At 35.4% G+C, this 26366-nt stretch overlaps 1 protein-coding gene and 1 pseudogene across 11 annotated transcripts in view; both read left to right on the top strand.

Moving 5' to 3' along the window:
* Positions 1-26366, top strand: part of Dlg2 (discs large MAGUK scaffold protein 2) — a 1918473-nt gene that overhangs the window by 234080 nt on the left and 1658027 nt on the right. The window lies entirely within an intron of this gene.
* LOC150053583 (poly(rC)-binding protein 2 pseudogene) lies at positions 15132-16758 on the top strand (annotated as a pseudogene).

Raw genomic sequence — 26366 nt, 5'->3', positions numbered from 1 at the left:
TGAATGACCAGGAGACTTAAACGGTGGACATATCTTTCATGCAAGTGTTCTATTTTATGTGTATCTGCTTTGCTTTTCTGGCAGGATTCCTGGTACATTGTAGAGACTTAATAGATCTTATCGAATAAAAACAAGTGGCTCAGTGCGTGACTTCATGTGAAGGGCTTTAGACTTTAAATTACTAGGGATACATAAACCATCAAGAAGTGAATCTTTTGGCCTTCATATGGAAGATCTCAAAAGACAGATCTACAACAAAAGTAAGAAAATTATATAGAGCTTAATATAGGCCCATTAAAAGAAATAATTGTTTGATAATTAATTTCATCTTATTATACATTATTATTAGAAGTCAAGAAATAAAACTCTATTATTTCCTATTTGTAAGGTATATAAGGTAAACGAGGATGTAATATAATTATAGTCTGCTTATAAACTGCTATAATTTATTAGGGGCATCTGTTTCTCCTGTAATCCTCACAACTATCTATGAGGTAGATTCTATCAATGTCTCTCTTTTTACTAATAATGAATCTGAAGCAAAGAAGATTCCTAACTTAGAAATTATGGGGCTTGCATCAGAGAATTTGCCCCAGGCCCCACGATGTTCTGTGGTATATTCCTTCAGTCATTACTTATTTATTAGTTGAAAGAACATATTCAAGTTCATATCTGTGGCAGATATTTGAATTGGATACAGAGGCTATGTAAATGAGTACAAAACAATTCTTACCCTCAAGGCACTCATCTTCTCAGTAGCTCTGAATTACCTCCAATATGCCTGAAAAAGTAATGAAGATATAGGCTCACATGGATTTATCAAATAATTCACAGTCAGGCCGGGAATTAAAGGTGCAGTAAATCAGACTATATGCAGAGAGAAACAGGAAGCTACATAGGAATGCAGATGGAAGGTGAAATGGACAAGTCATGCAAGCACAATTGGAGCCTAAGAAGATTGAGAGACTTCATAGCATCCCAAGCAAGCAGACATATGTGTGTGTGAGAGTGTGTGTGAACTCCACACTGTGATCCGGAAATGTAAGGAAAGTTTCTAGCAATGGCCAACTGAATTTTTTATCTTTAATATCACAGGAGGGTGATCAATCAGCCAACTGATTTGGAATTTCAGTTTTATTGTTGATTGGGTTTATGATCCTTCTCTATGAAACTCAGTCTCATCAAAAGATACTTAAAGATTAAGATTAATAAACAGGTAGAACACTATACATTGCCAGAAAACAGTAAGTGTAGCTCACTCCTCAGCTTTGAGGGGCAGAGTTTGAGCCCTTTGTAGCACAGTGATCCTTCCTTATCCTGAAAAGCTGTCCTGTTGTTAAAGCAACTGTTTTATGGGTTCCATAAAAATCAGACCTCTGAATGGAACACAAAGACCTATTGTTCAAGGGTTTTAGAGAAAAGAGTGAATTGATCTTTTATTTTCTCTTAGAAAACCTTTTCCATGACTGTTGCCTGGTATAGAGTTATAAGCCTTAAAAATATACACTGAATACTTACTTGTCTTAAAAATCGGTTCAGTAGTGCCGGGAGTTTGGCTTAGTGGTAGAGTTCTTGCCTAGCATGCATGAAGACCCGGGTTCGATTCCTCGGTACCACATACATAGCAAAAAGCCAGAAGTGGGCTCAAGTGGTAGAGCCCTAGCCTTGAGAAAAACCAGAGACAGTGCTCAGGCCCTGAGCCCAAGCCCAGAACTGGCAAAAAAAAAATCGGTTCAGTAAAGGTCTATTGAAATGTGTTGTACTGAACTGAGTTCTTCAAGGTTTGCATTTTCACAGCAAGTCATGTATTTAAAGTAATAACATCTCAGTTTTTTGAATTTGATTCTTCAAGCAGAATGCTATATCTGACATTTTGAGTTGAATATTTTCTTGAGTATGTTTGAGATAGTGCCCAAACCATATCTTGATTTATTAATCCCCATCACTTAAATATTACTTACAAATTATAGGAAGCACTCTATTACACTTTTCAAGGGCCCAAACATAGTGTAAAGGGACATGTTGAAGAGGTATATTAAAATAATCTGTTTCTAGTATTTCTACAGCATAAAAAGATTTGGGAAATTTATTTGCTATGAAAGAAGTTATAGAAAACCACAAATTACATATTGCTCTAAATTGAGTCATTTGGCATAAGGCATATATTTTAAAAGGAGAAAAAGCCACATAATGAATGTGACTGTTCGCAAGATTAGCACTATATTAGTTCCTGGATCCTTGAGTTTAAAGGGTAGAAAAGGCTTTTCCACAATGACAGGTCCTAGCTATTTGAAAGCGCATTTGAATTTAACTTCATAATGCATCATCTTGTGATCTTATGTGAATTTCTTTGTCTTCTCAAATTTTAATTTCCTCATTTGCAAGCTTCTTTAAAAGATATAGTCATATGACATGTGAATGAAGTCCATAAACTATATTTTCTTTTTGTTAGAGTTTTTAATCTTGTGGCATAGTTCTCACAAGGTAAACTGAACAAATTTTAAGAGTCACTGTGCAACAAAATGAGATCAGTTTATTCGTGTACAGTATGCTTAGCTAAATATTACATATTTCCATAATTTCTTAGAAGCTTTTATGCACATAATTTCAATCTCCATCTGAAACTTCATTTAATGAAAATTGCTGTATTGTTACTTAAGAGTTCAAGGCATACTGTGGTCAACGACTCTGTCCAAGGCATTGTAACATATCTCATAGACATATGTGGCTTGTGTTCATCCAATTTAGACATTTTCCAAACACAAATTTAATGTAGTCCCAAATGTCTGATATTTTGTGCTTATAAAAATTGTTGTACTGTGTTTTCTTTCTCAGACTTCTGTGTAGGTTAAGTGCCCTTTGAAGTTCAGCTTCTTCCATGTGGTTTTGAACAGATTTTTGTTTGACCCTGATTATTAACCCATTTAGGCCATATGTATATATTTACATGCCAGCAAATGGAATGTGATTTTTGTCTCATGGATATTTTCATAGCACTCATGATTGGAGGTTTCTACAATTAAGTAAGTGTATGTAGATAGCATAAGGAAGGCCCATATTTTTTCTAATCAGGTATAAGGCAATTGTCCAATCTTTGTAAATATAGCATGCATCTATTTTTATCTTATATTAATAACAGTTAATTTTCTATAACCATTTATAATAATAATAATTTCCCCTCTTTTTCCTCTTTCATTTTCTAAGTTTAGCTCACATATACATTGTATTTTTTTCAACTGGAAATTTATGCATTAATCACCTGAAAGTCTTAAGTTAGGGTACTATAATCAGGCATATGATCATAAGTAATTCATTTTAAGTAGTTCATCTAAACAATTTTTTTTGTGATTATCTCTTGCAAATAGTATTGAAAGTGTTGATATCAGAAATATACCAGGATTTTTTGTGAAGCTGTTAAGATTGCTTTTAAATAAGCCAAGAATCTGATGCACCTGAATGTCCAGTCCCTTTGAGCTAAGGTACTGATAATATTTGGAAATTTTTTGCTATGAATTGTTGTTGCTATTGAGGGGAAATGTGGGAACCTTGGTTAGATTGCCTCGTTTCATGGTTATTTGCAACATGCTTTAAGCTCTTACGCTCTGTCTGCTTTCCTTCATTCTTCCATCAGTGAAACAGGTAATTTTAGATTTGACTTACAATATGAAGATGTGTATAGTGATTAGAAGTCTTTTTGAAATTTAGAAATATGGGATATGACTGCATTCTGATAATTTGGTATTGCTTTTCATAGTGAAAGATATAGTTAAGAACTTGTCTATTAGGCTTAAAGTACCTCTAAACGAATTAACAACTTTTTTATTTTTCTACTGAGCTATCTGAAAACTAAACATTTGAAATGTAAGTGAAATTAATTTAAATGCTTATGCCTTTAAAATGTTTATAATTCTGTAATATGGAACATATCACATTCTTTATGTACATAATCCATGTACATATAACTATGTGGGTATGATATCTATATGCATTTATGTATATGTGTGATGTCATTTTTGTGTAAGATTTAATGTGGTTAATGTCAAAGTAGTAATGAAGTACCACTAAACATAGAAACTTAATGGTTGAGAGCTGGCCTAGATTCCTTAGCACCATATAAGAAGAGAAAGCCAGAAGTAGGGTTGCGGCTTAAGAGGGAGAGCAATAGCTTTGAGACCAAGGACCGTGCCCACGCCCTGAGTTCAAGCCCTAGGACTGAGCAAAAAAATAAAAATAAATAAATAGAGAAACTGAAGTAGTTGTTGATAGTGTGAGATCAATGTACTTAAATAGGAATATTTTTTATTATAAGCTCACAACAGAATGCGTGTGATGTTTTACCTTAAAGTATCCTGTTACAGAAAATACACTAAATATATTTAATGATTAGATTGGATGACTGATAGAACAAAAATTATTCAATATAATTTTGGTTTGAGTTGATTAAAATTATTCTCTATTTCTCTTCCTATGATTTTTATAGGCATTTATAATTTTTTTAAGTAGAAATATTATATTTTTTGGAGTAGATTTTCTCATGTATAAAAAGTTCCAAGAAGAAAAGAGAAAAAGTAAGCTTAGTGCAGTGGCCTGTAATCCTAGCAACTCAGGAGGCTGAGATCTGAAGATCATGGTTCAAATCCAGCCTGGGCACTGAAAAATATGAGACCCTTATCTCCAATTAACCACTAGAAAATAGGAAGTGGAGCTGAGGCTCAAGGGGTAGAGTGGTAGTCTTGAGCTGAAGAGCTCAAGGACAATGTCCAGGCCCAGAGTTCAAGCCCCATGACCCACAAAAACAAACAAACTACCAAGGCCAGGAGTGTAGCTTAGTGGTAGAGTGCTTGCCTAGCATACATGAAGCCCTGGGTTCCATTCCTCATTATCACATACAAAGAAAAAGCCAGAAGTGGCCTTGTGGTTCAAGTAGCAGAGAGCCAGCCTTGAGCAAAACAGTTTTCAAGGACAGTGCCCAGGCCCTGAGTTCAAGCCTCAGAACTGGCTATAGATAGATAGATAGATAGATAGATAGATAGATAGATAGATAAAAAGTACCAAAAACTCTTAGGGCCAAGATCTAGAGTTAGTTTCTAAACATTTAACTTTTTCATTAGGTTTTATTTTTAGTTTATAACTATTTTAAACTGTAAAGTAACACTTTATGTAGTAAAATATAATGTAAATGTGGCTAAATTAAAAGATAAAAGCAAGAAATTACTTGATCAGTTGATTAAGTGAAGGAAAATGCTAGGTTTTCTAGGGAAATAACACGTACAGGCAAATTAGTGATTAGTGTTGTTCCACAAAGTATATACAATACAAGATTTTTTTAAAAATAGTTTTAGTGTATGATAGTGGTGTTTGAACTCGGCTCCATGGTGGCTCATCAGGAATTCTGACACTTGATCTATGCTTCCAGTCTTGCTTTTAAATGTTTTTTTTTTTTTACAATAAAACTTACATAACTTGTCTGGCCAAGCTACCCTGGCATCTACCAGCCTCCAGATCTCAGCTTCCTCCTGAATAGTTAGTATTATAGGCATGAGCTACAGTGCCTGGCAGCCTTAAGTTTTTTATTTATTTATTTATTTATTTTTGTTTCTATATCCTGGAGGTCCTTTCATTTATTTTTTTAATATTTTTTATTGTAATTAATAAAAGGGTTACATGATATTTGCCAGACAGAAGGTGCATTAATTCCCATACATTGATACCCTTTCACATGTCTTGGTCCCCATTTCCCTCCCCCCCACCTCCACCCCTCATCTTGTTTTCCCTCGTTCCCTATCCAATTTCAAATAACCAAATACAAATATATCCAATATATCAGATAAGAAAGTGAGATACTGTAACAATATGAGATAATCAAGGGACAGCAAAAGAGATGAGAGATAACATTAAGGACAACAATCGTTCATTATATGGCTTTTTTTTTTTTGTCAGTCCTGGGCTTAAGCTCAGGGTCTGAGCACTGTCCTTGGATTTTTCTCAAGGCTAGAACTCTATCACTTGAGCCTCAGCACCACTTTCGGCTTTTTCTAGGTATGTGGTACCAAGGAATCGAATCCGGGTCTTGGTGCATGCTAGACAAGCACTGTACCACTAGCCAAACTCCCGGCCCCAAATTATATGGCTTTTGTTTCAATATCCTGGAGGTCCTTTCAATTAGCTTCATACTATATGGCCTTATATATCAAGGTTTTTGTTCTATTGCAAATCTCTGCTAATAGAGCCCAAGGTTTCTACTGATTATGACGAATGAGGGAAACCATTGAGCCTAAGTTCCTTTGAGTCTGGCTTACTTCACTTAATATGATTTTTTCTAAGTCTTTCCATTTCTTAACAAATGGGTCGATGCCATTTTTTCTGACAGCAGCATAGAATTCCACTGTGTAGAAATACCACATCTTGTTGATCCACTCATCAACTGAGGGACATCTAGGTTGGTTCCATATCTTTGCTATGGTGAATAATGCTGCAATTTTTTTTGCCAGTCCGGGGCTTGAGCTCAGGGCCTGACCATTGTCCTTGGACTTCCTCAAGGCTAGAGCTCTACCACTTGAGCCTCAGCACCACTTCCGGCTTTTTTTCCTATGTATGTGGTACCGAGGAATCGAACCCAGGGCTTCATGCATGCTAGGCAAGCACTTTAACCACTAGGCCAAGCTCCCGGTCCAAGTTTTTATTTTTGTTTCTGTTTTTTGATGATATAAATTTGTTTCCTCATGACTCAGAAAACCATAAGTTTAAGATCAAGATGTTGGAATTGTTTCTTCTAAACCCTTCATCCTTATCCTGCAGTTTGCCACTTGATTTATTGGTCTTCATTTGTGTGTAGGTTTTCTGGTTCTAGCTTAACAATACATGATAGGAATTCCTATATTAATAAATGATTATCCCACTGGATTTCCCAGTTGATTGTTGACAGCCATGGTAATGAATATCTTAGGTTGTTTGATAATTTCCTGTTTTACAAATACTTTATTCTGTCTTTTAAAAATAAATTATACACAGCCAGCTATCAGTCACATACTCCTGTAATCCTAGCTACTCAGGAGGCTGAGATCTGAGGATCACTGTTCAAAGCCAGCCCAGGCACGGAAGTCTGTGAGACTCTTATCTCCAATTAACCACCAGAATATCAGAAGTGGTGCTGTGGCTCAACATAGTAGAGTGCTAGCCTTGGTCTGAAGAGCTCAGTGACAGTCCTCAGGCCTAGAGTTCAAGCCCCACAACTGACAAATTATATAACCTTATGGTTATATAATTTATGGGTATAATATGGTTATAAGTTATAACCATAACTCTTCTTGCACATGATTTTATTTTACTGTATATATAATTATTTCCTTAAAAATAATCATTTCCTTAAGATATATTCCTGATAGGAATTGGTGAATTTTTATTAAATTTTATTGAATTTTCACTTCCATAGCTATGTGGATTGTGCTACTTCTTTTAGGTATCTGTTTAGAAAATGAGGTAGTTTATATATTATCTTTTTGTTCTTCAGATACTGTTTTTAACCATTGTTCATTGACACAAGTTCTATGTCCAATTTTGGTGTTTAGTAAGACTGAAAATACACATGTGCTCCCTACATTTGATCTTAGCATCTCCATGGAGGTCATTGGCTATGAGCTTCCAGATTATTCGTAATTTCAGTGGTAAAAAGATGGATTAGAAAAACTATCAGTGAATGTAACAATATTCTTTGTTTTTATGTCTTCGTGTAGACCATAGAAAGGTAAGGTTTTATAAGTAAAAACAAATTAGAAATAGGATATAGAATTATATTGTAAAAATATAAATTTATTTCACATAGGAAGAACTAATTTCAATATACTTCCATAATTGTGTCCACATAATAATAAATTGATAATATGGAGGAAGCTGTGAACAATTTCATAGTTTAAACCAAATGGTTTAGTTTATGCATCCAAGATTCTGAATTTTAGAAGTGGTTTCATTTGAATTGTTTCAGTTGCTGTTGGGACAGAGTCAATAGGTTATCCAAACTTTGTATTGACTAATGTCTTTAGTATATTTTCTTTAGTATATTTATATTTTTACCCTTACTATCATTGTTCTTTTTTTCCCTTTATAGTGTTTCTTGATATTTTCAATTCCCCAAATACGTGCCTCTGTAACTATTTTCTTATGCAAATGCACTTCTAAGACTACACATCAGAATGATCTGTTAACAATAGCTTTAAAACATCCTTCCCTTACTCCCTGACTTATGGGCTTTTGAACCTGTTCCAGGGCCTTTAGAAAAGAGCATTTTTATGTCCTAGTTAGCTTGGTGCTTCTGACTCTAAACATTTAGATACTGTATCATCATGTGAGTCCATTTTTCTGGTTGACTGTATAGTTAGGCTCCCTTTTCCACTTCAGTTATGAACTCAAATTCAATTAATGCCTTTCATTCATTGCTTTTATTTGACATTCATTTCTCCCTGCCCCCAACGTTAGCTTTGGTGTACACACTGATTTTTGCTGTTATATTACATGAAAACACAATTTGTGCAGAATAAATAATTGTTATTATAAATCTAGGTTTTCTGTGACCTGGAAAGCTTGGAAGCTTGTCTTTAATATAATGGTGTAAAATTGCCAGTCAAACCGGGTAAAATATAAACTTTATTTAGAATGAAAAATGTACTTAAGTTGCAAATAAAAAGAGAAGATAGATGCAAATATCACAAAACCATGGAGTGTTTTTATATGATATTTTAATTAATCTTAGCATTATTATAAACTTCTTAATGTTTTGGTATACCTTACAAATAGCCTCTTAGATTAAAAATGAGTAATATAAGTTTGTATTGAGAAATTGGATTTTAAATTAACTAATATATTAAAACAAAAATCATTCATATTTATGTGATGCCGTGTAATGTTTCAGTACACATACATACTACGTATCGGTCAATCTGCGAAAGGATTTTTTCCCTTAAACTTGTATCATTTCTCTGTGATGAAAACACTCAAAATCCTTTCTACTAGGGTTTCAACTCATATTATTATTATATAATCACCATGCCCTGAAGTAGTACACCAGTGTCTTTGCTTTGATTTCTGATCTACTTTGCAGATTTGTTTTTGATGGGCTTGAGTTCTCACTGTGACACAGTCGTGGTGTCTTTAGGTGTGTGATGAATAAGAGAGATCAATGTAATAGTATTTTTATTACATTGTTTCAAGCTTCTAAGGCCTACTTATTTCTTCTTTTCAGCCTCACTACTTTTTCTTACACATCAGCTCATAAAGAATCTCCTGTTACACAGTTTGACATAGAAGACTTATGGGTCAGTTTGGTTTTACACACCAGGAAGGCATTTGCCTTAAAAGATGTTTATTTTATATGTATAAAATGTGTGTATATGAGCATAAATGTATAAACATAAACACATATACAAGCCTAAACTGTCACAAGCTAAAAAACTCATTATCCCTACTACATCTTCAATTATATTTATAATCATGGAGAGATATTTCTCAAAATTAAAGTAGTAGCTGAAGAAAAATAAAGTAAGCTAATTAATAAGCACTTGTAATTAGTTTTCAGTCTTATGATACATGATTATCAAGTATAGTAGCTCTCACAAAACATTATGTATGGTCCCAAATGAACTTATTAGCCATCTAAGCAGTAAGAAAAAATCTCCAATAGAATTTGTGAGGCTTGAGACACTCATAAATTATAGCTTATACCAAATTTACAGCAAGATTTAAAAATACAATTGTCACATTTTAGATATAATTTCTATCATACTATACTGATTATATAATTACACTGAATAACTTAATTTTGAAAATGTAGCTGAACGCTGATGGCTCACTCCTGTAATCCTAGTTACTCAATAGGCTGAGATCTGAGGATCATGGTTAGAAGCCAGCTTGGGCAGTGAAGTCTGTGAGACTCTTCAATAAACTTCTCAGAAAAAGCTGGAAGTGGTGCTGTGGCTCAAGTGGTAGAGTGCTAGCCTTGAGTACTGAGAGGCTGAGGGACAGAGCCTGGGCCCTGAATTTAAGCCCCAAATCTGCCAAATAATAAAAATAAAAAATTGAAATATCTTGCATGGTCTTTGGCAAATTTGTGCACCTAAAAATATCCCTATGACTTGTTTCCTAGCCAAAGATTTTTACATCTGAGTCAAGGAAATCTTGCCTTTTGTGATTTGAATACAAAATATCCCCACAGGCTCAATGTTGAAGCTTGGTCTTCAGATTTAGGCCTTATTTTTGCAGAAACTTTAGGAGGTAAGGCCAGGCAGGGAGTAGGTCATTGGGTACATGTTGTGAAAGAATGTATATTATATCCAGAGCTCCAGTCTATCTACCCATCTCTGTCTCTCTATCTCTCTGTCTCTGTCTGTCTCTGTCTCTCTGTCTCTGTCTCTGTCTCTCTCTCTCTGTCTCTCTCTGTCTGTCTGTCTGTCTGTCTCTCTCTCTCTCTCTCTCTCTGTCTGTCTCTCTCTCTCTCTCTCTCTCTCTCTCTCTCTCTCTCTCTCTCTCTCTTTCTCTCTCTCTCTCTGTGTCAGTTTGTCTCTCTCTTTTCCTGGTTGTCATGACATGATAAAATGAATCACTTAGCTGTATAACATGCTTGAACATGGTATGTGTTGTTTCTCAGCTTCACCTCAGGCCCACAGTAATGAAACTAGCAGGCCATGGACTGAAACCTCAAATTCTGAACCAAGAAACCAGTTACAGCAATGAAAATCTGACTACCACACTTCGATTACCACACTTTATATTTAGGCCCACAAATTGAGGCCATAAGAATTGTGCAAAATCATACTGTATCTTGGCTTTCAACATTTCCCCATCTTATCTTTCCTTGGGCTTAGTAATTGCCCTAAGTTGCTTAGTTTTAATGGAATATTCATCACCACTGAGCACTTTCACTGGGAAAGTTTGCCTGTTTTTCTCATTGCCTCTGTAAACTTCTATTCTAGACTCTGTCTTTTGTACTCTGAAGCTATGAGTCTAGCTTCTATAGCCTACCTCATATCCTGATACATCGCTTAGCTAGGAGGGGTGTCAGATATTCCCTCTTGACATTGAAGCAAATCTTTTGAATGTTCTTTTTAAAGTTAAAAAAAAACCCTGAAACTTAAAAGAAATTCTGTCATGTGAGCAGTTTGTGTTGAATAATATCACAGATACTGCTTCATAATAATAATAATTTCAATGCTCTGCAAGGCAGACACATAAAAAATGCATGAACACACTGGCATCAGAGCTAGACAATGAGCCTATTACTAAGTCTCTGTTCCTAAGCTGTAAAATGGCATAGTAGCACTGTTTCAGTTATATGCTGCTGAGAATGTAAGTGGTTGGAAAAGCAAAACGTGCCACACAGACATGACCCATGATGACTGTCTATCTACTTTACATTTCTAGGCTGGATTGAAAAGAAAGTACCTTGGCAGTAATATATTAAAGGTTTGCATTTGAGATCAGAGAGCTGACATAAATAAGATCTTAAGCTCCTTCAGGGTGTCAGTTTATAGAAAATGATTAACATTGTTAAGACAATTGAATTTGGAAAAGTACTAAAGCAATAATTGGAAAATGTGGTTGTGAGTTGCTGAGACATTGAAATAGAAGGACCAACAAATACCTTATACAGACTATAGTTCTGTGATTTAGGAAGACGATGAGCTAGTCTCTATATTAGTGTTCACACTTAGGATGTTGAATGAAGCCTTTCTGAATTCCTTCTTTTCTCTGTAATAAGAGTAGTCACTGGGTATGTGTAGGAAGTTCACCTTCTCCTGGAAAATCTGGAAAATCTAGTACCTATAGTTGGGAGTTAAGGATTACTGATGATAAGAAAACAGAATAAATAATTGATATATTTAGTCGTGAGTACTAAGGAAATAATAAAGCAAGAAGGGATAACATATCTCTGGTGGAAAAAAGCTACACCTACATCCAGGATAAATGAAATCACCTTGTATACAATATTCTTTAAAACTACATGATAAAAGTAAAGTTCTTATTGTAAATGGAGATGCAGGAAAGCAAAGAATAAACAATTTGATGTGAACATTACTTTTTACTAGCATCCACTGCATACTTTGCTCTTTCAGTGATTAACATATGGAAAATAAAGTTCAGCTCTAGGATATGGAAACAAGAGTTTTATCTTGTGTGATTGTTGCTCTTAATATACTGTGTTATTTCTCTTCTCTTTTTATGCCCTTATGGTTAATTTCATCTTGTTACTGTATCTGATTTTGTTACCTGGTATATTGTATAAACGTTTATTTGTTTATTTGAAATAGGGAAGGGGAAAACAAGATGGTTGGGAGGGGTTTGGGGAGAGAAATAGGAACCAAAACATGAGAAGGCTATTAATGTGTGAGAAATATACCTACTTGAAGTAACTGTAACCCCTCTATACATTATCCTGACAATAAAAAAAATAAAGTTCAGAATGTCTTTCAGTTAAACTTATGTTTAGAAGAAGTGTTTCTGGATTATTGTTCTATTAGTTGTCCCAGCAAAAATACTGATGTTCTTATTTTAGTATGTTATTTATTTGCTCAGTACTTAATTTATGCTTTTTGCTTCCTTTCATTAAGTAGTTGTAAAATGGAGTTGCTATTCAACAAAGTCGATTATGAATAATTTGTCTTTGTTAATGTCAGCCCTTGAACAACCTCATCCTACCACTCCAACCCCCTTTCCTCCCTTTTCTTGATTTTGTAGTATATTCATTGAATTTTTGACTGCATTTCTTACCCTTTCCTCAACGTATAGGTTAGTAGTGAGTGTTGTCTGGCACTGATTGTATCTTTAGATTGGATATAGACATGTGATCATCATACAACTATATAAATGCAAGAATACAATTTATAACTGTAGTATACTCATGAATTCTTATGCTAGCAACTATTCTCATAAAGTCATATTGAAAGTTACTGAAAATGAATCTTGTTCTATCTGACATTTGAATAATTTGTGTATTTACCGTGTATGTGGGGGGTGGAGAACTATGGGGAATGGCAAGTGAGGGAAAGAGAGAATGGGAGAGAGAGAGAAGCATGACAGTGTTAAAATTTGAGAAATGGAAATGAATTTTTTGCATTACTTAAAATTTTTCTGTGGGCACATAAAAGATGAAACTTTAAAAACTTCTACCTTGCCTTTATCTGTATTGATCTGGGCTTGAAGTTTACATTTTCCTAAATAATTAGTGACTTTGCTGCATAAACTTTGAATTCTACATGGTTTTTATTTCTTGAATATTTAAATCTTTGTTACCTATTTATGATTTTATGTATTTGTTGGTACTATTGTAGGCATTAAGAATGCACATGATCATCCAAATAAAGATTCCCGTTCTTTTGAAGTTTGTGTTCTAGAAGAGTAGAGGGTAGTATTTGGCCATGTAATTAAAAATACAGATATTTAAACATTATATAGTATTTTAGAAGATATTTGCTGTGAAAAATTTAAAGTAGAGATGTGAGGATAATCAAGATTGAAGTAGGAGAGGGTAGCTGTTTTAGAAATGATGGTCTCAGTAGGTATCCGAGAGAACATAGACATTGAAGCAGATCTTGAAACAGATGAAGAAATTACCTTTTTAAATATTTTAGGGAGGGGCTGGGAGTTTTGCCTAGTGGTTAAAGTGCTTGCCTAGCATGCATGAAGACCCGGGTTTGATTCCTCGGTACCACATACATAGAAAAAAGCCAGAAGTGGTGCTGAGGCTCAAGTGCTAGAGCTCTAGCCTTGAGAAAGTGCAAGGACAGTGCTCAGGCCCTGAGTTCAAGCCCAGGACTGGCAAAAAAAAATATTTTAGGGAATAGTCTTTAAGTCCCAAAGGAATGTGCCTGTGGGGTTAGGACAAGCAGAGACTTTGGAAAATGTGGCCCAATAATCCAACTGAAGAATTAACTCTCTGGTTGATGCTTTTTTGATTTTTATTAAAGAATTTATTAACATTGATTTTTACATCATATTTCAAATGGCATGTTTAACAAACAAGTGTTCAAAAAGGGAATCTCTCTATATAATCCCTGGCACTTAATTTTTAGAACATAATCAAAATTAGGCTAAGGGTTTGTATATCATAAATACATATTAATTTATGACAAAACATTATATCTATAGAGTCATAGGTTGTTATGTCTATGTAGTTGTGTTTATGTTTCCAATACCATGTCCATAGCATTGGGTATGCAAATATTGAGTCCTCGCTCTTGCACTGTTTGGATCTAATAGCCACATATTAAGGATACCATGCGCCTTCTGTTCCTTTGGTCTTGACTTGTCTCACTCAACATGATTCGCTCTAGATTCATCCACTTCCCTGCGAATGCCATTATTTTATCTTGTCTGTTGGCTATGTAGAATCCCATTGTGTATATATATATATGTATATATATATATATCACATTTTCTGTATCCATTCATCTGCAGTAGGGTATCTGGATTCTTTCCATCACCTGGCTATTGTGAATAGTGCAGAGATGAACATAGCTGAGCAGGTGTCCTTATCATGTCTTGGGTTATATTGTTCAGGGTAGATGCCCAGAAGTGGTATGGTGGGATCGTAGGGAAGGTCTATTTTTAGTTCTTTAAGAAACCTCCACACTGCTTTCCAGAGTGGCTGAACTAGTCTACATTCCCACCAGCAGTGTAGTAGGGTTCCTTTTTCTCCACAACCCTGCCAGCAACTGTCATTGTCTGAGTTCAGAATCTTGGCCATTCTTGTTGGGGTAAGGTGGTATCTTAGGGTTGTTTTTATTTGCATTTCCTTTATGACCATGGATGATGAACATTTTCTCATATGCTTTTCTACCATTTTAATTTCTTCTTCTGATAAGTCTCTCTTTAGTTCCCTTGCCCATTTAGTGAATGGTTTGTTGGGTTTGAGGGGGATTAGTTTCTTGAGTTTCCTGTAGATACTGGATATTAAGCACTTGTTTGAAATATTGTTTGTAAATATCTTTTCCCAGTTGGTTGGCTGTCTCTCTACTTTTGTGACTATGCTTTTATCTGTACAGAAACTTTTTATTTTTAGGTAGTGGTTGATGCTTTTTGATACTGGATTCAAGTGGTTGGATTTCATAACGAGGATGGAGATCAGTAGTGGGTGAAATTAAAGAATGGAGGACCATCTCATTTGGGTTTTTGTAGATAATTTCAACAACTTTATCTTTTATTCTGAATGCAAGAGGTATTTTATACAGAGAATTGAGCACAGTAATCTGCTGTGACTTTGAAGTCTTACTCTGGACATGGTATGTAGACAAAAGCAAGGCAGAGTCCACTATTGCATAAACTTCACTACTGCCTTTAGTTTAGAATGAATTGGAAATAGTAGGTCTGACCAAGGAGCTGTAGAAATGGCAAGAAGGTTTAGGATTCTCTCTGTACTTTGAAGGTAGAACCACGATGTGAAATTTAGCTCTAGCATGAGAAAGAAAGCACTTCAAACTCCTGGCCTCCCCAACTGCTCCTGTTGTTCTGCCCCTGGCCTCCTGCCCTTCCCCTGCCTGCCTGCTCCCCTTTTCCCTCTCAGTCACCTTGCACCTCCAGTTTTGGCTTTCACCCCCAACAAACTTAACCAAAGATTTAACCACTCAAAGTCCAGCTCCCTGTAACACTGCTCTACAGGGACACCGGTGTGGCTGTAGGGAATTGTCCTGAGAGAATTATCACTTTGGCTGGACCCACTAATGCCATCTTCAAAGCCTTTCCTAGGATCATTGACACACTGGAAGCTGAGGTCAGCAGCTCTATGACCAATAGTACAACTGCCAGTAGACCCCCGGTCACTCTAAGGCTGGTGGTTCCTGCTAGTCAATTTGGCTTTCTCATCGGAATAGGTGGTTGCAAGATCAAGGAAAAATGAGAGGGTACAGGGGCTCAGGTCCAGGTGGCAGGGGATATGCTCCCCAACTCAACTGAGGGGGCCATCACTATTGTTGGCATTCTGCAACCCATCATTGAGTGTGTCAAACAAATCTGTGTGGTCATGTTGGAATCCCCTCCGTAGGGCGTGACCATCTCGTACCAGCCCAAGCCTTCAAGTTCTCCAGTCGTCTTTGCAGGTGGTCAGGACAGGTACAGCACAGGCAGCGACAGTGCGAACTTTCCCCACCCCACCTCGTCCATGTGCCTCAACCCAGACCTGGAGGGACCACCTCTAGATGCGGATACCATTCAAGGACAGTATGCCATCCCACAGCCAGATTTGACCGAGCTGCACCAATTGACAATGCAACAGTCTCATTTTCCCATGACAAGTGGCAACACTGGACTCAGTGGCATTGAATCCAGCTCTCCAGAGGTGAAAAGCTATTGGGCAGGTTTGGATGCATCTGCTCAGACTACTTCTCATGAACTCACCATTCCAAATGATTTGATTGGCTGCATAATCAGGTGTCAAGGCGCCCAAATCAATGAGATCCGTCAGATATCTGGGGCGCAGATCAAAATTACAAACCCAGTGGAAGGATGTACTGATAGGCAGGTTACCATCACTGGATCCGCTGCCAGCATTAGCCTGGCTCAGTATCTAATCAATGTCAGGCTTTCCTTGGAGACGGAGATGGGTGGCATGGGGAGCAGCTAGAACAATGCAGACTCATCCATAATTCCTTTTCGCTGTTCACCTCCACCAACCATGATCCATCTGTGTAGTTTCTGAACAGTCAGCGATTCCAGGTTTTAAATAGTTCGTAGATTTTCAGTTTCTACATACTTTGTCATCCACTCGTGATTTTTTAATTAAAGCATTTTCATTCTTTGTTCAGCTGTTAATGCTGAGATCATATTTAGTTTTATAAGTGTCTCCCACCTTTTTGTGGAATTTTTTGGCTCATGAAATTTTTGTTTGTTATGGCAATTGTAAGAGTGGAATATTAATACATTTCAGTTTAGTTCTGTAATGTCAGGAATTTTTCAAAAATATTAAAAGATGGACTGGAGCTCTTACTTTGAGTAGAGAAAAAAAACACATCAAGAATGCTTCCATACCTACAGACACATGAAGAAATGGTCAACATCTCCAGTCATAAAAGAAATGCAAATCAAAACAACTCTAAGATTCCACCTTACTCCAGTTAGAATGGCCAGGATCAAGAAAACTAATAACAATAGATGCTGTAGGGGATGTGGCCAGGAGGGATACTACTACATTGTTGGTGGGAGTGCAAACTTGTTCAACCACTATGGAAAGCAGTATGGCAGTTCCTCAAAAGACTAAACATAGAGCTCCCCTATGACCCAGCAATCCCACTACTTGGCATTTACCCAATCATCCAGAAACAAGGGCATACTAAATCCACTAGCACAATGATTGATGTTCATTGCAGCACTATTTACCATAGCAAAGATATGGAACCAACCCAGGTGTCCCTCAGTTGATGAGTGGATCAATAAGATGTGGTATTTATACACAATGGAATTCTATACTGCTGTCAGAAACTGCGACATCATCCCATTTGTAAGGAATTGGAAAGACTTAGAAAAAATCATATTAAGTGAAGTAAGCCAGATTCAAAGGAACATAGGCCCAATAGTCTCCCTCATTTGTCCTAATCAGTAGAAACCTTGAGGTCTCCTAGCAGAGATTTATAATAGAACAAAATCTAGAGACATTAGGCCAAATCATACGACACTAAATGTAAGGACCTCCAGGATAAGGAAACAAAAGTCATATAATGAGTGACTGTAGTCCTTAATGTGCCATGTTATAACTCATCTCTTTTGCCATCCCTTGGTGTTATCATATTGTTACAATATTTCACCTTATTATCTGATATATTTTATATGTGCCTAATTGGTTATTTGAAATTGGATAGGGAAGGGGGTAATCAAGATAAGTGGGAGGAGGGTGGGAGGGAAATGGGGACCATGTCATGAGAAAGGGTATCAATGTTTGTGACATTACTATTCAAAAGTAACAAGTAATATGAAATAATATCTATGCAAAAGCTACTTATAATGTGTGCTACTCATTTTTCAGGATGAATGGTAGAGTACATGTACTGGATTGGGATATTTTTAATAAAGATCCTTTGTGATTAGTAATTTTTTTCAATAGCCAACACTTGAATCACCAGGAAGAGTACTAATAATAAGTATTCTGAAACAATGCAACTCCTATGATGCACTGTTTACTTTCGCAGGAGCCATTGAACCACATCCCTTATTTGATAGCTATGTTGTATAGTTCCTGGAACACATGAGTTTATTTCTCATCATTGGCATTTATAATAATTTAACCAAAGCTATCTGTTTCTCCAGTGTAACTTCCAAACACTGAATTTTAGTGTAATTAACATGTTTATTTTTGCTGCAAAAGACAGTGATCTTGGTATGATTATCATTTCCTTTTTCCTTGTTCTTTTTCCAAAATATATTATAACATTGCACTATGGTTGCCCATTCATTTTGCAGCAAAAATCAGTATCCTGTACAATGTATTTTTAATTTTTTTTGCCAGTCCTGGGCTTGAGCTCAAGCCAGAGCACTGTCCTCAGACTTTCTCAAGGTTAGAGCTCTACTACTTAAGCCTCAGCACCACTTCTGCATTTTTTTCCTATGCATATGGTACCAAGGAATCAAACCCTAGTCTTCGTGAATGCTAGGGCAAGTACTCTACCACAAGGCCAAACTTTCGGCCCCCTATCCAATGTTTTAAACCACAGATGTTGATTTTCATATTTTTGCCCCATATGCATAAATATTTCCTCAGTACATGATTTCACCAGTACAATTCCTAATGCTTACAGTATAAATGATACATGTAGAGCACTTGCTTTTCATCTCCTTGCATAAACTTTCACCACTAGCCAATGATGACTGAATATTCAACACCCCAAAGCTGAAGTACATGTCCAGTCCATGTACACTGAAGTACATCTTGTTAACTTCTAAATAACTTACCTCTAAAGGTTGACATCTACAAGATTATCTGTCAGGAGAAATAATAGTGCCGAAAGTTTGGTAGACAGTAGATTAGAAAAGTAGAGTCCATTTTCAATAAATCATCTAGTTTCATAATTATGTAAAGATAGAAGACCCTTTAGAAAAAGTGGAGGAAAAATGCTAGCACTTTATGAAGACAGTATATAGTTAATGCTATATAAAGAACTTTATGTATTTAATTTCAGTGGAATTTCATAGATACATGATGACAATAATTGCTTTAGTTTCAAGATAAGAATGTTGAAGTTAAGTGTTAAAAATACTAACATAAAATCATAAAATTGGGAAATCTAAAATTCAGCCCCAATTTGTTTTACATCATCTTGCCTCTGAATTTTCTCAGTTTAAAATTGAAGAAAGTAGGCCACAGAAATTATTGATGGCAGAGCTGATATTAGAACCCCCAATGTCTGAAGGCTTTTCTTCTGTCTTCTACATCATTTTTTCTTCCTGAAAATATCAAGTTTACATCATTTAACATTTGATCTTGTTTTGAAATTATAAGATGTGTTGCCACTTGATATTCCCCTGGAAAAATGTGGTCCTGAATATTGAAAAATAGATAAATTTATTGCACAACTCTTAAATACTTTAAAGTAAGACTTGTCTCTCATGTTGTTGAGGAATTCTGACTACTGAGCCATGTAGAGACCCTCACTCTAGGGCCAGCATCGTGACTCAGTGGTAGAATGCTTGACTACCATACACGAAGCCCTGGGTTCAGTTCTTTGGTACCATATGCACAGAAAAGCTGGAAGTAGTTCTAGTCTTGAGATAGCCCAAGGAAACTGCCCAGGCTCTGAGTTCAAGCCCTCGGGCAGGCAAAGAAAGAAAGAAAGAAAGAAAGAAAGAAAGAAAGAAAGAAAGAAAGAAAGAAAGAAACAGAAAAAAGCTCCACTCTAGCCTTGAAAACTAGTCGGCTGCTTAATTAGTGATACAACCATGAAAGAGATAGTGGTAGCTTATGATCACAATAGAAATATTCCCAACTTTAAACATTTAGAAAATTCTCCAGTATTAAGAATCAACATCTTGAAAATGACAATCTTGCCAAGGGCTACCTACAAATTCAACGCAATATCCATCAATATCCCAATGTCATTCTTTAAAGAATAGAAGAAGCAATCCAAAATTTCATATGGAATAATAAAAGACCCTGTATAGCAAAAACACTCCTTAGCAGAAAGAACAGCACAGGGGAATTTCCATACCAAACTTCAGACTCTATTATAGAGCTATAATTATCAAAACAACTTGGTACTGGCACAAGAACAGGCCTGAAGACCAATTGAATGGAACTGAGGACCCAGATATTAAACCACAGACCTATGGCCACCTAATCTTTGACAAGGGAGCCAAAAAAATAGAATGGAAGAAAGACAGCCTCTTCAACAAGTGGTGCTGGCAGAACTGGTTAAGCACCTGCAGAAAACTAAAGTTGAATCCTTCTTTGTCACCTTGCACAAATGGATCAAAGACCACGAGGTAAAAGCAGATACACTGAAAACTTTACAAGAAGGAATAGGAGACACACTAGGCCTCCTTGGCACAGGTCAAAACTTTCTTAATAAGGACCAAGAAACACAACAAATCAGAGAAAGGCTGGATAAGTGGGACTGCATTAAACTGCAGAGATTCTGTATGGCAAAGGACATAGCTAGTAAATTAATTAGGAAGCCTACAGAATGGGAGAAGATCTTCACTAACCATACAATGGACAAAAGCCTCATATCTAAAATATATCAACAGCTCAGAAAATTGAATCACTGCAAAACTAATCTCCACAGAAACAACCATCCCATTAAAGGGCCAAAAACTTAAAGAGAGTCTTCTCTAAAGAACAAATAAGAATGGCCTATAGAGACATGAAGAAATGCTCAACATCTCTGATCATAAAAGAAATGCAAATCAAAACAACTCTAAGATTCCACCTTACTCCAGTTAGAATGGCCAGGATCAAGAAAACTAACAACAGATGCTGGAGGGGATATGGCCAGGAGGGATCACTACTACACTGTTGGTGGGAGTGCAAACTCGTTCAACCACTATGGAAAGCAGTATGGCAGTTCCTCAAAAGACTAAACATAGAGCTCCCCTATGACCCAGCACAGTGATGTTCATTACAGCACTATTTACCATAGCAAAGATATGGAACCAACCCAGGTGTCCCTCAGTTGATGAGTGGATCAACAAGATATGGTATTTGTACACAATGGAATTCTATGCTGCTGTCAGAAAGAATGACATTTCCCCATTTGTAAGGAATTGGAAAGACTTAAAAAAAATCATATTACGTGAAGTAAGCCAGTCTTAAAGGAACATAGGCCCAACAGTCTCCCTCATTTGTCCTAATCAGTAGAAACCTTGGGCTCTCCTAACAGAGATTTGCAATAGAGCAAAATCTAGAGACATTAGGCCAAACAGTATGACACTAAATGTAAGGACCTCCAGGATAAGGAAACAAAACCCATATAATGATTGACTGTTGTCCTTAATGTACTATGTTATCTCTCATCTCTTTTGCTGTCCCTTGGTTATCTCATATTGTTACAGTATTTCACTTTGTTATCTGATATATTGTATATATGCTTATTTGGTTATTTGAAATTGGATAGGGAAGGGGGCAAAACAAGATGTGGGGTGAGGGTGGAGGGCAGGGGAGGGAAGTGGGGACCAAGGCATGAGAAAAGGTATCAATGTATGTGAAGTAATGCAAATATAATGTAACCCTTCTATTAATTATAATAAAAATATATGAAAAAAGAAAATTTTCCAATATTATCTATTAAATGTTTAGATAATATATTTATGCATATATATAATGTAAAACTGAGTAAATTAAAACTTGTGAATTTGTTCTGTGTCTAATTATATTAGAAAAAATAGACAAATAAATGAGTGATTATAGAGTTGAAACCTGTTCTTGACAAAATGCAAAAGTAGCATAGGCCATCAGTTTCCCCTCTAAAAATTAACTCTGTGAAAATTAAAAATAAAGCATTTTAAAATAATCTGTGAGCAGTCAAACATCAGCTTGAACTGTTAGTGGTAGTTGTACTCTGGGTTAGGTATTGCCAATGAAGCTGTGAGAAATTAAGGGAAAGAAATGTATTTTGACTTTTGATCTTGATTTTCTTCCAGGTTGCAAATTTATTATTTAAAAATTTTTAGTTATAAAGGAAATGTACTGAGGGGTTATAGTTACACAAACCAGGTAATTAGCACATTTCTTTTTGGATAATGTCACCCCTTCCCTTGTGCAAATGTCTTAAGAAAATTCAAATTAATGTGATATGTACTTGTCAAAATTGTCAGTGTCACGAATACAAAGATTCAGAATGCTTTGAGTTAAGAGTGAAAAAGATGTGTGACAGTGGATGTAAAGTGGGAGGGCCATTTTCTTTCATTATAGAGAACATTGCTAATTCTTGCTCTAGATTTTTTTCTTTATCTTTTATTGTCAGCATAATGTATAGAGGGGTTACAGTTGTATTTGTCAGGTAGTAGGTGCATTACTTCTTGCACATTGATACCCCTTCTCATGATTTTGTTCCTGTTCCCCTCCCTTCACTCCCTTCCAATCATCTTGTTTTCCCCCTTTCCTATTTCAAATAAACATATATACAAAATACCAGGTAACAAAGTCCCAGATCTTGATTTTTTTTCTACAAAAACTCAGAGATAGTACTCAGGCTCTGAGTTCAAGCTCCATGACTGACCAAAGAACTATAACTGACAAAGCAGGCAACAAGATGACCACTGTCAGTTTTGATTAACAATATATGGAGGATCTACTGTTAACAAAGAAATTTATGTCCTGAGAGTGGGAAAAAGGAAAAAAAGATAATAGTTTGAATAGGACATATGAGTAAATACTAATAACCCCCCAAACCCTACAAATAAACTAACGAAAATAATTGAAATAGTCAGGAGCCAGATACAAAATTACTAAAGAAAAATAAAATCATATATATATATATAAATGACGACAAAATGAAAAGCTGTTAAAAGTAAATTAAAAAATTGTCAGGGAGATGTATAGAGAGCTTACAATTACATTAGTAAGGTAGTGAGTGTATTATTTCTTGAACATTGTTACTCTTTCCCATGTTATTCTCCCACTTTTCCTCTCTCCCCCCATCCCGTCCAAAATTGTCAAGTTCATTTGCATCATACTGTCTTGTGAATATCTGTGTTACATTAATTCACCCTTTCTCCTTTTTCTCATCTTGTTTTTTCCCTTCCCTTCCCTAATTTAAATAAATAAATGTATATACAGTATACCAGGTACCAAAGTCAGATAGAGCAAAACCAAGGGATAAGCCATGGGGGGCCCAGTAAAACAAAATATTAAGAAATAACTGCACATAGTATATGAAAGACAGCAACCTCAAAAATGGAAAACATTTTTGAAAGATTTTATGTTCTGTCATCATACAATTCTAAATTTAAAATGCTCAAAAATCTATGTTAAAAAGTAGTAAAACGAAGTTAGTAGGATATAAACATCCGATACTTACCAACTACTCTGACAACTCTGTACTTTTTACATTTACTTCTCACACTTAGACTTTCTTGAGTCTGTTTTTAGCTCCTAATGTCTAGTAGTATGACATATTAGCATGTACTCCCCTGTATGCCAGTCAATAAATGTTTGTTCATTGAATGGAAAAAAAAAAGACAGCAACCACAAAGATAAACCCCTGGTTTCCATATCCTGGAGTTCATTCCACTTAGTCTCTTCCTGTATGGCGATATGTACATAGCTTTTGAGTTATTGTGATCCGCTGCTAGGAGAATCATAGACATATAGTAGTTGTTACAAGTGAGGGTAACCATGGAGTCTTACATTTCTTTGGATCTTATTCTAAGTCTTTCCATTTCCTTACAAATGGGGTGATGTCATTCTTTCTGATGGCAGCATAGAATTCCATTGTGTATAAGTATCACATCTTCTTGATCCATTCATCTACTGAGGGGCATCTGGTTGGTTCTATATCTTATTTAGGAATTCTACTGTATGGGAAAGTAATGGAGAGAAACCTTTGTCTCATTTCTTATTCTAGAAGAATGACTTTAACTTTTCTCTATTAAGTATAAACTTGCTGTAGGCTTGTCATACACAGGCTTTATTATACTGAGGAATGCTCCATGTATTCCTGGTTTCTCCAGAGCTTTTTTTCTCTATATTTTTTCTTGAAGTATCTACAGGTCTAACTAAATTTTGTAAATATGCATATGTATATTATATTTGAGCACTGGATCTTACATTTTATTAACTTGGAAAGCTTTCAGTGGCTTTATATGAGCCATCTGTATTATAAAATGAACCTCTATCATAGAATTTATTTTGCTTCATTGTAACCCGTGTTTTTTTCCTATTTTTTCCTACTAGAAGATAAATTGTATAAGGGCAGAGGGCAATATCTTTCCTGTTCATTTTTGTGCCTCTGTTACTCAAGAAATATAGTAGGAGTTCAATAAATAATGTGATTGACAACTTTGAAGTCCTATTTGATCTTCTCATTAGTACTTGAAAGCATTTTGTTCCTTAATATCCCTGAGGATTGTTTGGAAAATTAAAGATACCAACAAATTAAGATGGGAAATCAACTTTTAACACATGTTTTAACTTTCCTAATAATTTCATGAACAAACATAATTAAAATTTGCTCATCTTCATACATGCACACAACAATAATCACCACTTACAAAAATATAACATACACGTACAACAATAACTACCACCACCAGACAAAGAAAAAGTCATAATTTACTGCCATAATCTTGGTAATCTAGTACTCAAGAAAGAAAATAAAGTATCTAACATGGATAGAGAGGAACACAATATAGTTTACAGTAGTTCATATTAGTCTACCCACACTGTGCCTCTTATTTCTGGTAAAAGCCAATTAGTGAATTGACATAACCCGGAGTGCTCACAAATTGATTGCTAGGTTTGTGTTTTCTCTCTTATTTAGAACTACTAGAAGTAGCTGCCTGGAGAGAAAAAGATGAAATGATAGTGAGGCTTGGATCTCTGTAACAGTGAAGTATCCTTGAGAAAACATGTGATGCTTACAAGTGGAGCTATTCAATCTTTGACTAATATGCTAAACAAAATCTCTGAAGACAGAATGATTAGTTCTGCTTCCTTAATTTTACTATATCTGATTAATCTAGTTTGCTTCCTATCCCTTTTATTACTGTTAAAACAAGGAATATCCAGATTTCCAAGTAGGAATAAATAGAAAATTGCCCCAAGAAATCTTGTATGTCATATCAGAGCAAAGAGTATTCTCAGAAAAAAAGAAGACAATTTGTGAGGAAAGAAATAAAAACCATGATAAATTCCTTAGCTACTATAACTAAAAAAATTTAACCAATAAAATACTGCAAAATTTATTTTAGAATTAAATATAACCCACAGACAAAAAGATATCCATGCGTATAGAATCAAGATTTTCAACTATTTCAGTTTTCCCATTCATCTATCTAGAGATCATGACAATACTTCTTAGGTATAAAATCCATGTTGAGTACCAAGTAAAAATACATTTAGAAATATTGATGCCCATAAGGCACCATTAATGAGTCTTCAGCCTCAAAAACTTGTGGTAATACTTTGTCTTTCTATGCCTTAAACATTTTCAGCTTGAAAATAAAGGTAATGAAGCTAGTGTATTTTATCACAGAACATATTCTAAATTCAAGTATGCTTCAGAATGAATCAGAGAGTGATGTTGCTTTAATGACCTTGTTACTTCCTTTTTTTGAGTGTTTGTAAAAGTAAATTGCTATCTTATGAGTAAAATAAAGAATCCATAGAAAATATTGAAAATATTTGTATTTAGCTTGTCTAGGTTACCATCATGGAAATGCTCCTATATAGATATCTGTATCCATCCATCCATCCACTTTGAACAAAAACACAAGTTTGGGTTTTTTGAAAGCTTTATTTGTACCTTTATTTGAATTAAGAACTAAAATCTTTTTGTGGGAGGAAGTAATTTATAATGATATGATAGTAACTAAATTAATCATTTAGAGTATTTTATATTTCCTACAAAATTAAGCTTCTTCAACCCAAAATATAGACAAAATATAATTTATTAAAGATGTTATTCAGGTATGATAGAATAATGGATATCAGCCTTTTCCTTCTGTAAACTGACTAGATATATCACAGGTAGCTATTTGGTGGCATTAGAGAACAGAAAACACAAGGCTATGGCATTTAAGATAGATAGCATACACAAGACGAGGTTTATTGGTATCCTAGATTTTGCTTGGCAAACAGAAAAAGTCTTAGTGGGTCAGGAAAGAGATCATACATGAAGCGTATTGCTACTGAAGTGGGTAGAACTTGGGGGGTGAAATACTAGAGATGAGTGAATTGCACA

This window comes from Megascapheus bottae, chromosome 16 (genome assembly GCF_031878675.1).
Source record: "Megascapheus bottae isolate mThoBot1 chromosome 16, mThoBot2.hap1, whole genome shotgun sequence".
Classification (NCBI taxonomy): domain Eukaryota; kingdom Metazoa; phylum Chordata; class Mammalia; order Rodentia; family Geomyidae; genus Megascapheus; species Megascapheus bottae.
The sequence above is the reverse complement of the archived record's forward strand: the minus strand, read 5'-3'. Positions and strand labels throughout refer to the sequence as shown.